The 12542-nt window shown below is 26.0% G+C and overlaps 1 protein-coding gene across 3 annotated transcripts in view; it reads right to left on the bottom strand.

The window, feature by feature from the left end:
- The window catches only part of LOC122507350 (epithelial discoidin domain-containing receptor 1-like), a 267483-nt gene that overhangs the window by 197550 nt on the left and 57391 nt on the right, over positions 1 to 12542 (bottom strand). Inside the window, exon 1 of one of the 3 annotated variants that reach the window (XM_043620020.1) lies at positions 10918 to 11363. The exons of the other annotated variants lie outside the window; for them this stretch is intronic. The gene's annotated coding sequence lies outside the window, so the exon portion shown is untranslated. Of the gene's footprint in view, positions 1 to 10917; positions 11364 to 12542 lie in introns of those variants that run through there. 3 annotated transcript variants of the gene reach the window in all.

The following is a 12542-nucleotide window of genomic DNA, read 5'->3' as shown; positions in this document are numbered from 1 at the left end:
CTTTGACGGGAAAAATTTAATTCCGAATCGGAGAGAAAGTGAACTCTTCATTTTTCTTCAAACATGGTTTATATTTTCTAGTATAAGAAAAATTTATAATTTTTAATGTTACGTCTGACTCAAATCGACTTTCACTACTTAATAAAATAATAGAGTTCTTTTTTCTTGACTTCAATGTCTGACTAAAATTACATATAACTACTGAAAAGAATTAAGAGAATTCAAAAATATGACTAAAAATTACTTTTACTGCTGATAGAAATTGCCAAAAAATTAAAGATCCGACTAAAAATTACTATTACTACTAATTTAAAAAGTTACAATTTTTTAAATTACGTTTTACTCAAATTGACCTTGACTACTTACTAAAGCATCAGAAGTATTTTTTCTTGACTTCAATGTCTGACTTTTGAGTAAAACAACAGAGAAAAATTACGCAATTACAAAAGTCTGACTGAAAATAAATTTTACTACTGAAAAATCTACGTTAATTCTCAAGTCTGACAGAAAATTATTTTTACTGCTAAAAAAATTACATTAATGTCCATGTCTAACTAAAAACTATTTTTACTACTGGAAAATTACTTCAATGTTCCAGTCTATCCAAAAATTACTTCAACTACTGAAAAAATTAGGGGAAAAAATCTAACAAAAGATTACTGTTACTACTGAAAAAATTACGTTAATTATTTTAACTACTGACTGAAATAATAAAAATTTTGTAAGTCTGAGTGATAATTATTTTTGCTACTGAAAAAATTCAGGAAATTTAAAAGTCTGACTGAAAATTACTGTTACTACTGATACCATTAAAAATAAAATTTTTCTTGACTTCAATGTTAGACTAAAATTACTTTTAATGCTTTGAAAAATTACGCAAATTCAAAAGTCTAATTTAAAATTAATTTTACTACAGATAAAATTTCAAAAATACACTAGCCTGTCTAAAAATAACTTTTACTACTGAAAATAAAACGGGACTTTTACTACTGAAAAATGAGGAATTCTAAGTCGGGTAGAAAATTACATTTACTACTGAAAAAAATTACGTCAATGCCCAAGTTTGAATGAAAATTACTTTTACTACTGAGAAAATTACGTCAATGCCCAAGTCTGACAGAAAATTACTTTTACTACTGAAAAAATTAGGAATTCCAAGTCAGGTAAAAAATTACTTTTACTACTCAAAAAATTACGTCGATATCCAAGTTTGACCAAAAATTACTTTCACTACTGCAAAAATTAAGAAAATTTAAAGGTCAAACCAAAAATTGCTTTTACTACTAAGACAAAAAGGCCAAAAAGTAACTTTGCTAAGAGAAGCGTATCTATAAGAAAGTGACACTATAAAATAAAAGGTAATAAATAAATAAATTAATATTTAACACAAAATAAAAAAAAGCATTTTTACTAAACAGAGCGTCCCCCCTCCCTCACTATCCAATATTGACTCCCATTTCCTAAACCACAATTTTTAAACGGCCCACATCGAGCACACCCCAATTTAGAAAATACTTTTCATGACTATCAAAATCTGCCTCTAATAGAATTACTCTGCAGAATCGAATTTTTCATTAAAAGATAAAAAAATAACCCCGCCCCCATACTATATATATGTATATAGTAACAGAAAATGCCAACAAGAGGCATTTCCTCGAAAGTGACGTAGCGTAAATATAGAATCCACCCCTCTTTTCGTTATACGTTTAGCACGCGATATGAAGAAGAAAGAAAGAGAAGGAAAAAAAAATTGCCACCCGTTTATTAAAAAGCATTAATAACATAATGAATTGCGACTGCTGATAAACTAATTTTCCAAAGCGTGAGAGAGTGCCATTCTTTTAACGCAAAAATAATTATAAGCTTTGTCTCTCAGTGGACCGATATTAAAGGAGTGGTCATCGTGCAGAGGTGAAATTACATACCATTTGGAATGCTTTGACGATGCATTACACACTGTAAAAAATTTAGGGAGTTAACGGACTCGGGAGTTGGGAGTGAAATTTTTCGAGTTAATTAAAAATCAACTCCAAAAGAGAGTTAATTTCTAACTTCCTTCATTCAACACCCGCGCGAGTTATTTTTTCCTTAGGGAGTTAGCAATTGGGTGTGAAATTTTAACTCTCTTTATTTAACTCCCCTGGCATTAACTCCCCAATGGGTGCGACTTTTATAGACCCCCCGGGGGAGTTAAAATTTAACTTCTTTTTTTTACAGTGTATATGTACGTTTTTAGATTCTTTGCAAACTCATCAGATGTACTATTTACGAATTTATGCGTAAATAATAATTTACTAATAATTTTATATTATTTTCTACTACTAGTTAGTTATTTTCTATACTACTCTCAAAAATTGAAATAGTAAAAATGTTTACTATTTTGAATTAGTGACTAACTTTTTGCTTTATATTTAGTAATTTTTACTAATAAATTAGTAGAAATTACTATTTATTAGTGAAATTTACTAAATCAAAAGCCAAAAATCAGTCTCTAATTCAAATTAGTAAACTAATTCAAATTTAGAGAGTACTAATATAGTAATTTTCTACTAGTAATTAGTTACTTTTTACTAAACTAATTAGTGGAATTAGTAAAAATGTTTACTAATTTAAATTAGTGTCTCACTTTTTAGTCAGTAAAAATTAGTAAAAATGTTTACTAATTTAAATCAATGTTTAACTTTTTAGTCAGGAACTAATTTAAATTAGTAAACATTTTTATCTGATTAAAATTTAGAGATGAGTACTAATTAGTAATTTTCTACGAGTATTTAGTTATTATCTACTACTAATTAATTATTTTCTACCACTAATTAATTATTTTCTACCATTAAATAGTTTTATTCTACTAGTATTAGTTATTTTCTATACTAATAGTCAGTTATTTTCGACTAATAATTATTTATTCATCCCTAATTGCTAAAACAAAAAATTACCCAAGATTTTTGACTGATAATTACTTATTTTCAACTAATTCAGATTTAGAGTGTATAATTATACTAAAAACGTATAAGTATAATTTTTTTTAAGTTTGTACGTATATCACTGTTATACATTGCACGAACCTTTGTAAAGAGAAACAGAGAGTGAGTGAGAGAGAAGGAGAATTCTCGAGGAAAATATTTATCGAACCACCGATCCGCGAAGTAATTGCGTGCGTGACATCGTCGCCTATAGGACAAGCAAGTCATTGTATGTGAATAATGCCTTGGCTCTCGCGTGAGATACCATCCCTTTTGCATTATACTATGAGGAAAACTCAACCCTGTTTTAAGGGTGTTTAACGAATCGTGGACATATTCCCGTATATGCTTATACCAGAAAATATTACAAACTTCGACCGACTTATTTCCGACTTTCTTCTCTCTGTGACTTGATTTTTTTTTCCTTACACCTCGCTAGAATATTAATGAATCGCCTCCTTATATACGATATAAATATTTTAGAACTTTGAAAAATATTTTTTTATCCACTCTCACTTATTGTGGAAAATTCAAGTTTAAATTTACCTCAGAAAATTATAAGAATAATAAGATGTTACAAGAAAGTTCAATTAAATTTCTCGGACATTTTTTGGAATATCGTGAAAAATGTTCTGGTAATTTTCAAATATCCGATTCGGGGGAATTTTTTACTGAAATATTTTAAGGCACCCCTCCCTCAGGGGCCGTTACATTATTTTTTCCATACGGGCCCCCATTGTCCTTTACTACTTAAAACTTTAACAAGAATTAGAAATAAATTTTTCTTGACTAGTGTCTGACAATAAATGACTTCTACTACTTAGAAATTACGGAAATTTAAAAGTCGTGCTAAAAATACTTTTACTATACTGAAAAATTACAGAAAAAAAGTCTGACGAAAAATTACTTTTACTACTAAAAAAATTGCGTTAATGCCCAAGTCTGACTAAAAATCACTTTTACTACTGAAAAAATTAAGAATTATAAGTTGGGTAGAAAACTACGTTTACTACTGAAAAAAATTACGTCAATACCCAAGTCTGGATGGAAATTACTTTTACTACTGAAACAAATTATAATAATACCCAAGTCTGACCAAAAATTACTGTCACTACTGAAAAAAATTATGTCAATGACCAAGTCTGAGAGAAAATTACTTTTACTACTGAAGAAAAATTACATTAATGTCCAAGTCTGATTGAAAATTACTTTTACTACTGCAAAAAATTACGTCAATGTCTATAATACACTCTTTTATTGTTCAAAAATTCAAGTTTAAATTTACCAGCCTCAGAAAATTACAACATAAATAAAACATTACAAGATACTAATTAATCTTCTAGAACATTTTCTGGAATACCAAGTAAAATGTTCAGATAATAATATTAAAAAATCTGATTCGGGGGAATTTTTTACTAAAATATTTTAATGGCCCCCTCCCTCCCAGGGTCCGTTACATTGCGTTCCCCCATAAGGGCTCTTACGTTACGTCAGAATTTACAAATTTAAATTATACTAAAACTTTTCCAAAAATATTCCAGAGGAAAATTCGGAACTTTCCATACAATTTCAAACAAACGTTCCATTGTTGTTTTTACAAATTTTCTATTGAATGAAAGTCGACAAACATGAAATTTTCCAAATAATAATATAATAAAATATAACTACACACAAAACAGACTTATAAAAAAATCATTTCTATTATATCTTGAACAAAAATTTTTTCAAAAAAATATCCCTATATAATTATTCATTAAACTTGCGTTAACTGGTTTCCATTTTGAGACAAAAACAAACATAAATAACCGCGGGCGCAATTCGTTTGTTCGTCGACAGAATTTACAGAGGAGGATAATTATAAAATAAACAAAGCGGACAAGAAGCAACTCAAAAAGTGGGCGGCGCTACTGAAAATAGATGAATCATTATCATAATATATTATTAAATTTTAGTATTAGTATAATTATTAAAAGTAAATTAATTTCAAATTTTTAAATCTTCAAAAAAAAAATTTTTTTTTCCAAAAGTTTAGACTTAAAAAAATTCTTAATTTTGCCTTCATCGCTCTCTATAAATAAAAAATTGTAGTCTTTAATTACGAAATGTTTTACTGAAAACACAATTTTTAAATTCAGGTCGTTTAGGGTGATTCTACAATAATTTAGGTCAAAAGGTGAACACGGTGTTTGAAATTCAATTGAAATTGATTTGGGGTGATTCTACTAGGAGATTAATGTTATCAACTGGCGAATATAATTTCCAGATACAGGTCAAGATGGAAAAAATAATCATAAAATTAAAGGCAACTCGTAGATCAACAGGTGAAACCATTTTTTAAAATTCAGATCATTTAGGATGATTTAGGATAATACAGAATGAAGAATGAGATTAATGTTCTCAATTTAGAAAATAAAAATAATCTCAAAATGTAGGTCAAGAAGAAATATTTCCACAAAATTCAGGTCAAAAGGTAAATAGAATCCTTGAAATTTTAGCCATTTAGGCTATTTCTACAATAGGGCTAATGTTATTCACTGGCGATCGTGGTTTCAAAATATTTTCAAAAATTCAAGAAGGCAGTAACCAGAAAATTCAAATTATTAACCTTTTTTTAAATTAGGTTCTTATGGTGATTCTACAATATAATGAATACTAAAAGGCAACAGTAACCTTCAAGTATAATTTAAGCTAAAAAAAAATAAATAAAAATCTTGCTCGTCATATCTCCTTAAATTTTATCCTTAAATCCTCATTGAATTTATGGTGATTCTGCAATGGAATAATTAATGTTGTCAATTGTAGAAAATACTTATACAAAATAAGAAAAGAAAACAAGATAAAATTAACTAAAAAATTTAGCTCCAATCTTTCAAGTTAAAAGGCCTAAACCCTTCTTTATTTTAAATTAGGTCCTTTATGGTGATTCTACAATAGAATAAATATTAAAAGGTAAAAATAACCTTAGAGTACAATTTCATCAAGAAAATAATAAAAATGTTGCTCGTCATACCTCACAAGTCAAAAGGTGAATATTTTCTAACATAAAGGTCTTGTCTACAATATAGATTTTTATATATTTTAGCAAAAGCAAAAATAATTCTAAATCATCCAAAACGATCTAAATTTTAAAAAATGGTAATGACAAAAAAAATCATAAAAAATGGTGCAGCACTTTTTTTTCTCGGCCCTTACGATTGTTAAAAACTAAACATTTTTTTCTTTTTAACCATTTAAGAAAAACAACATTGCGTTCGTGAATATAGCAGTGAAGCGGCAATTAACATAATTCGACTAACAAATTAAATCCAATCTCTTTGACTAATCAATTACATCCCACTGCCTTAGAATCTGGCTCGCTCTCTTGTATCGAGCCACTCCATTTACCAAACTGGATTTCCGTAACTTCCCTCCCTCCCCCCCTCTCTCATTCTCTCTATCTCTATTTCTCTCTTACAGAATCTCGGAGAAATCTGTTCAAGATCGAATAGATACTCCTAACTCCTATCTAATTCATAGATTTGCAAGTTACGAAACGCGCGGGCCCTATTGATCGTGCGTGCCATTAATTTCACTAATGGTCGTTTCGTTAATCAATGGAAAAGCAATTCGCTTGGCATTCTGTGTATTTATGTATACACCTGCGCAATACACGTGTCCCTATACATATATATAAATAGAATATAAACGCCTGCCATCTCCGCACATCATACAGGACGACTTTGCCTCACGTTCATATATATGTTTGTTCATTTTGTTTTATTTTATTTTTTTTTTCATGTTAGTCCCTGTCATTTATTGCGTACATTATAATATAAATAATGAAAATATTAATTTAAACGTTCACACCTTTATGCAATCAGTTAAAAAAATATTTACTTTCATTAGAGCTAAATTCACTTTTATAGAGTTTAATAAATTTATTTCTTTTAATTTTCTTACTCTCTAAATTTGAATCAGTTAAAAATAACTGTTTTATTAGCAAAAAATTCGTCACTAATTCTACAAGTAATATTTTTAATGATCATTCAGTTAAAAATAACTGATGTTTCAGTAGATTTTTTGTAATTGATTCAATTAGTCAAATTTAACTAATTTTTTTTACTGAAAATCAGTAGTAATTTTTTCACTGACAATCAGTTATTTTTAACTGATTCAGAAGCAAATAGTCACTAATTCAACTAGTAATATTTCTACTCATCATTCAGTTAAAAAAAACTGAATGTCAGTTAAAAATAACTGATGTTTCAGTAGATTTTTTGTAATTAATTCAATTAGTCAAATTTAACTAATTTTTTTTTTTCTCAAAATCAGTAATTTTTTCACTGATAATCAGTTATTTTTAATTGATTGCAGAAGCAAAAAGGTAGCAAATGATTGTCAGTTTAAAATGAGATTTTTAACAAATTCAAATTACGAGAGTAATCTCGTAAATCTCTATAAATTTAAATCAGTTAAAAATTGCTAATTAACTGCCAATCAGTGACTGAAGATTAGCTTCTGCAATCAGAAAAAAATAACTCTTAAAATCAGTGAAAAATGACTTATTATATCAGTAAAAAGTAACTGAAAAATTAGTTAAATTAGACTGATTAAATCAGACAGAAAAATGTACTGAAATATCAGTTACTTTTAACTGACAATCAGTTATTTTTAAACAAGTTATCAATCCAAAAATTACATTTTAAATCTGTGACTGATTTTTTCACTATGAAAATCAGTGAAAAATTGAGTTAAATAACAGTCATTTTTCACTAATTGCTCAATTAAAAAACATTTGAAATTTTCAACGCGTTCTCTAAATTTGAATCAGTTAAAAATCATATACTGACAATCTGTGACTGCCTTTTTGCTTCTAAATTAGTTATTTTAACTGATTCAAATATAGTGAGTGCGTCACTGAAATTTTCTGTAATTTTTCAATCGTCCAGTCAGTGAAGAATGACTGATAGTTCAGTATTTTTAAAAATAGAATTACACTGATTCAGATTTGGAGAGTAGTTATTTTAAACTGATTTAAATTTCAAGAGTATATTACTATTTATAGGATTTAAGAAATTGGACAAATTTCTAAGAAAACAACGAAAAAGTGAATTAAAATAGTAAATTGTTATTTAAATAATTATTATCATTATATTATTGTTATTTATTATTATTTAAATGAATAGAAAGTTGTTGAATATAAATGAACTAATATTCTCAATGTTTATTCATTTAACAGTGAAAATTTACTTATTTGCATCAGAGCTAAATATTTATTTGATAATAAACAATTTTTATATTCGATATTTATTCGATTATCAATGTAAAAATATTTATTTCCATCAGAACTAAATGTTTATTTTAGAATGAAATTTATTTGTCTATAGACAAGTTAATATTCCGGACATTTATTTATTTATGTAAATATTAAATTTATTTATTTGTGTAGCAGTATTATATTCATTTATTTGTATGCAAATAAATACAATCTTTATTTTTTTAACCACTTTTTTTGTTTTAAATAAATAATTGGAATATTTAATCGTTCATCAATAAAAATAATAATTTTTTTATTGAAATTAAATAAATAAATACATTTTTTTTAAATTAAATTATTTATTTTCCTAACCAATTAAATTAAAATTAACAAATTAATATTTTTAATGATTTTTATCAGTTGTAAAAGTTTATATTTTCATCTGAGCTAAATATTTATTTTTTTATAAACAAAAGTAGTATTTTGGATACTTGTCAGTATAAAAATATTTATTTATCATCAGAGCTTAATATTTATTTCTTACAAGTAAATTCAACTTGAAAAAAATTTTTTTTTTTTAAATAGCCGATTCCATTTGTCTATATTATCAAATAAATATTTACTTGAATCAAATAATTTTTAATTAAATCAAATAAATTGTATTCAAACCAATAATAATTTCAGTATCTGAAGCAAATACGATTTAATTAATTTAAATAAAAATTATTTGATCCGTTATTTGAATCAAATAAATCTATTTCTCATTGTAATATTTTTATTTGTTTATAATGTAAATATATTTAATTATTTCGAAACAAAGAAATATTTATTTCGAAATTTATTCGCGTTCAAGAGTTATTAATTTTCTAGTAGTTTCTTTATAAAGAGCAGAAAAGGTTAAAGCGCTTGTGAGAGAACTGCCACGCCATCTACTCTCGCTCAAAGCGCGGGAATATTTGAAAATGCACAAACAAAATTGAGTAATTTCTTTTATAAAAAAGTCTTTTTTCCATGATTCTCGATTCTCTCTTTTCAAAATTTTTTAAAAATTCTACAATTTCAAAATATTACAAATAAATAATATAGAAACTTATGTTTATAAATAAATATATTCATTTTATTTTATACAAATATATTTATTTGTTTATATAAAAATGAATATTTTGTTTCAAATAAACTTTCTTCGCATCAGTTAAAATTTCAGTTATTAAAATAGTAAATAAAATTATCCGTAGAAATAAAATTTCCATTAGATTTTTTTCTATAATAAAAAAAATTTTTCTTTACAAGTAAAATTTTTCTTGCTTCAAAATATATTTTCTTTAAATTTCAAACAAATATGTGGGTTAGTAGGAAACGAGACAAATTTTTTCACCCGTCCCTAAACGATCAAAAAGTGATATTAAAACATAAAAAAAATTTCTCGACTCTCTTTGAACGTACCCATCTAATTAGATTAATTGATTATTTATCTCAGAGTGAATCTAGGAGTATTTTATAAAAAAAGGGGGGTGTAGTTGAGGGGGGGGGGGGCTTAAGAGGAAAAAACTTTGGGAAAGAAGGTATGTAAGAAGTGTTTCACGGGTGGTAATTCCAAAAGAATGTACTCCCCCGTTAAGCACCTCTCTTGTCCTTTTGCCGAATTCGCATGCGCCTTTGAGAATGACAGAGTGAGAGAAACGAGCAAAATCACAAGATAAAAAGAGACACCAAGTGTCATTCAACCAAGAACTCGCTTATAGTTTTTTACGGCATATTATAATGTCGTCGACGCGTTCTCAAATCAATTCATTTCATTTACTTCCAAAAGCAATGAATTCTAAAACTTTTTTTTTCTTTTATCTTAATAAACAGAAATCGTATTTAGTAAACATTTATAAAATAAAATTAATAAAAATTCAATAAATAATTTCAATAATAGATTGAAATAAATATTTCAATAAAATAATTTTTGTCTTCTTTGTAAAATAAAATATACAAAGAAGAAAATAATGGTAAAAAAGTTTTTGTACTTTGAAGTAAAAATATAATGTTTTCCAAAAATGAAAAAGTATTTTTAATAATAAAATTTTTCCACTTTTATTTTTGTATATTATTTATATTTTTACTTTTTTCAATCTTTCATCTAATTTTCTTTCTTTGGAATTAAAAAATCAAAATCAATTTGTGTGGGAAAATTATAACGAATGAGCTTTGATATCTAATTTACAAACTAGAATTTCAAATCATCTAATCAAGTATACGCGATTAATTAGAAAATTGGTTCCGGATGAATTGAAAAATTGATTTAAAAGATATTTTGCGCCTTTTGATAAATTTGTATTGGTAAATGTCGAGTTTTAACGAAAATGTCAATTAAATTTTACTAACAATTTCCTGAAGTCAACAAGTAGTGCAATTTGTATAATATATGCTTTCCATTCGTGTTCATTTCATAAAACTAATGTCATTTACTTCCAAATGACTGTCAACTGACGTAAATAAATTCAAAATCAAATCTACATTCCAGTTAAACTAGATTTCAATTTTTTTCCTCTCTCTCTCTCTCTCTCTCTTTCTAGAACATTATATTTTTTATTTTTCTAAAATTGTATACTCCAGGTAAAAATTAATAAGTATTATTTTTTTACATTACTTTCAAGTGACAAAAATAGAAACAAGGTCAAAAATGGTAATAAATAATTTTCCCGAAATTCGAAAAAACATATTTACACTCACCATTATTGTCCTGGAAAATTTATATCTTCAGTGAAAATATTTTTCCATCCTGAATAAATTTCCTCTTCTAAATTATTATTAATATTTAACAATTATTACTAGTTATCACTAGAAATGTTTCGCTTCTTTTGACACTTATAAAATATTGTAAAAAATTGTCACTATCAAATATATAACCAACAATTGACGCAAAAGAAAAATAAAATCACACAAATAACAAATCACAATTTATTTAAAAAATTGACGTCATTATATTTCTTTTCAAAAAAATAAATATGAAATGATTGTGCGAGGAAAAATGTCAATTATATTTAAATATAATTTTCATTGATGAAAATATGGGGAAAAATTTTTTTTCTTCATTGTGATTTATAATGATATATAAGGTGATGATAATGATGAATGGGGGTTTGAGTTATGACGAAATACAATGAGTACCCCGCACAGCGTCCCGCGACTGACTGAAGAAGATTGGAGCAGCGAAGCGCCATCGTGACCTACGGCGACACGATGAACTTTACCGGCAACCACCACGAGGAGAACAACCTGCCGGTTCCTTCAACTTCAACCTCTCTTACTCCAACTATCTACCATCTCTCTTGCACTCTCTTTTTCCTTCTCTCTTGGGGTCGAAATTTACTTACTCCTTTACCTTTCATCTTTTACTGTCAAAATACATTTTCATGCCGAGTTCATTTCCCATTACTGCATTTGCATTCATTTTAGTTTAGCTTTTAAGATGAAATTTTTATTTGTTTTCAAAATTTTATTTGTCTCTCGCTTACATAAGTCAATTGTTGTTAATAATTCAATTTTTTATTACAATTTATTTAATTCATTATATATGATATTTATATTCTTTTACGTTTTTTATTTAACGTTAATTGAATCATTTCAATTCAATTATTATTTTCAATTATTTTTAATCAAAATTCTATACTTTAGATCAATTATTTTTAATAATTTTCGAAAAAGTTCTTTGGCAATTTTAAAAGGCATGCCTTTTTAAATCCATTTATTTACAATATTCAATTTCACGAAATTTCAATTATTCCTAAATTCTTCAATTAAATGCATATTAGAAAATAAAAACTTCAAATAATTTAAAAAAAATTCAATTAAACATTTTCAAAAAAATTAATTTCAAAATTCAATTATTTCTAAAAAATTCACGCTATATTGTTTATTATATTCAATTATAAAATCTAAAACTTTAACTAAAATTCATTTTTAAATCAATTTTTATAAAAAATTCCATGAGAATTCCATTATTTAAATACAAAAGTAAATAATTTATTAAATAATTGAATATTTCTTAAAATTGAATTCTCATAAAGAATTTTATCAACAAATTTTTAAATAATTGGATTCTTTTGTCGAATTTTATTAAAACTTGCATGAAAATAATAATTTTTTTCAAGCAATTCAATTAAAATTGTATGAAAAATAATTGAAATTCTGCGATTGAGTTTTATTATTAGTAAAAATAATTGAATTCTTAATAATAATTTTATTACTCTTAAAAATAATTGAATTTCTGCAATAATTTGTAACTTAATAATTTTTGAAAAAGTTCTTTGAGAATTTTCAAATTCATTTGTTTACAATTCAATTTTACACAATTT

The sequence above is a fragment of the Leptopilina heterotoma genome, unplaced genomic scaffold, assembly GCF_015476425.1.
Source record: "Leptopilina heterotoma isolate Lh14 unplaced genomic scaffold, ASM1547642v1 Lhet_114, whole genome shotgun sequence".
NCBI classification, from domain to species: Eukaryota; Metazoa; Arthropoda; class Insecta; order Hymenoptera; family Figitidae; genus Leptopilina; species Leptopilina heterotoma.
Note: the sequence above shows the minus strand (reverse complement) of the source record. Positions and strands in the feature narration are given on the sequence as shown.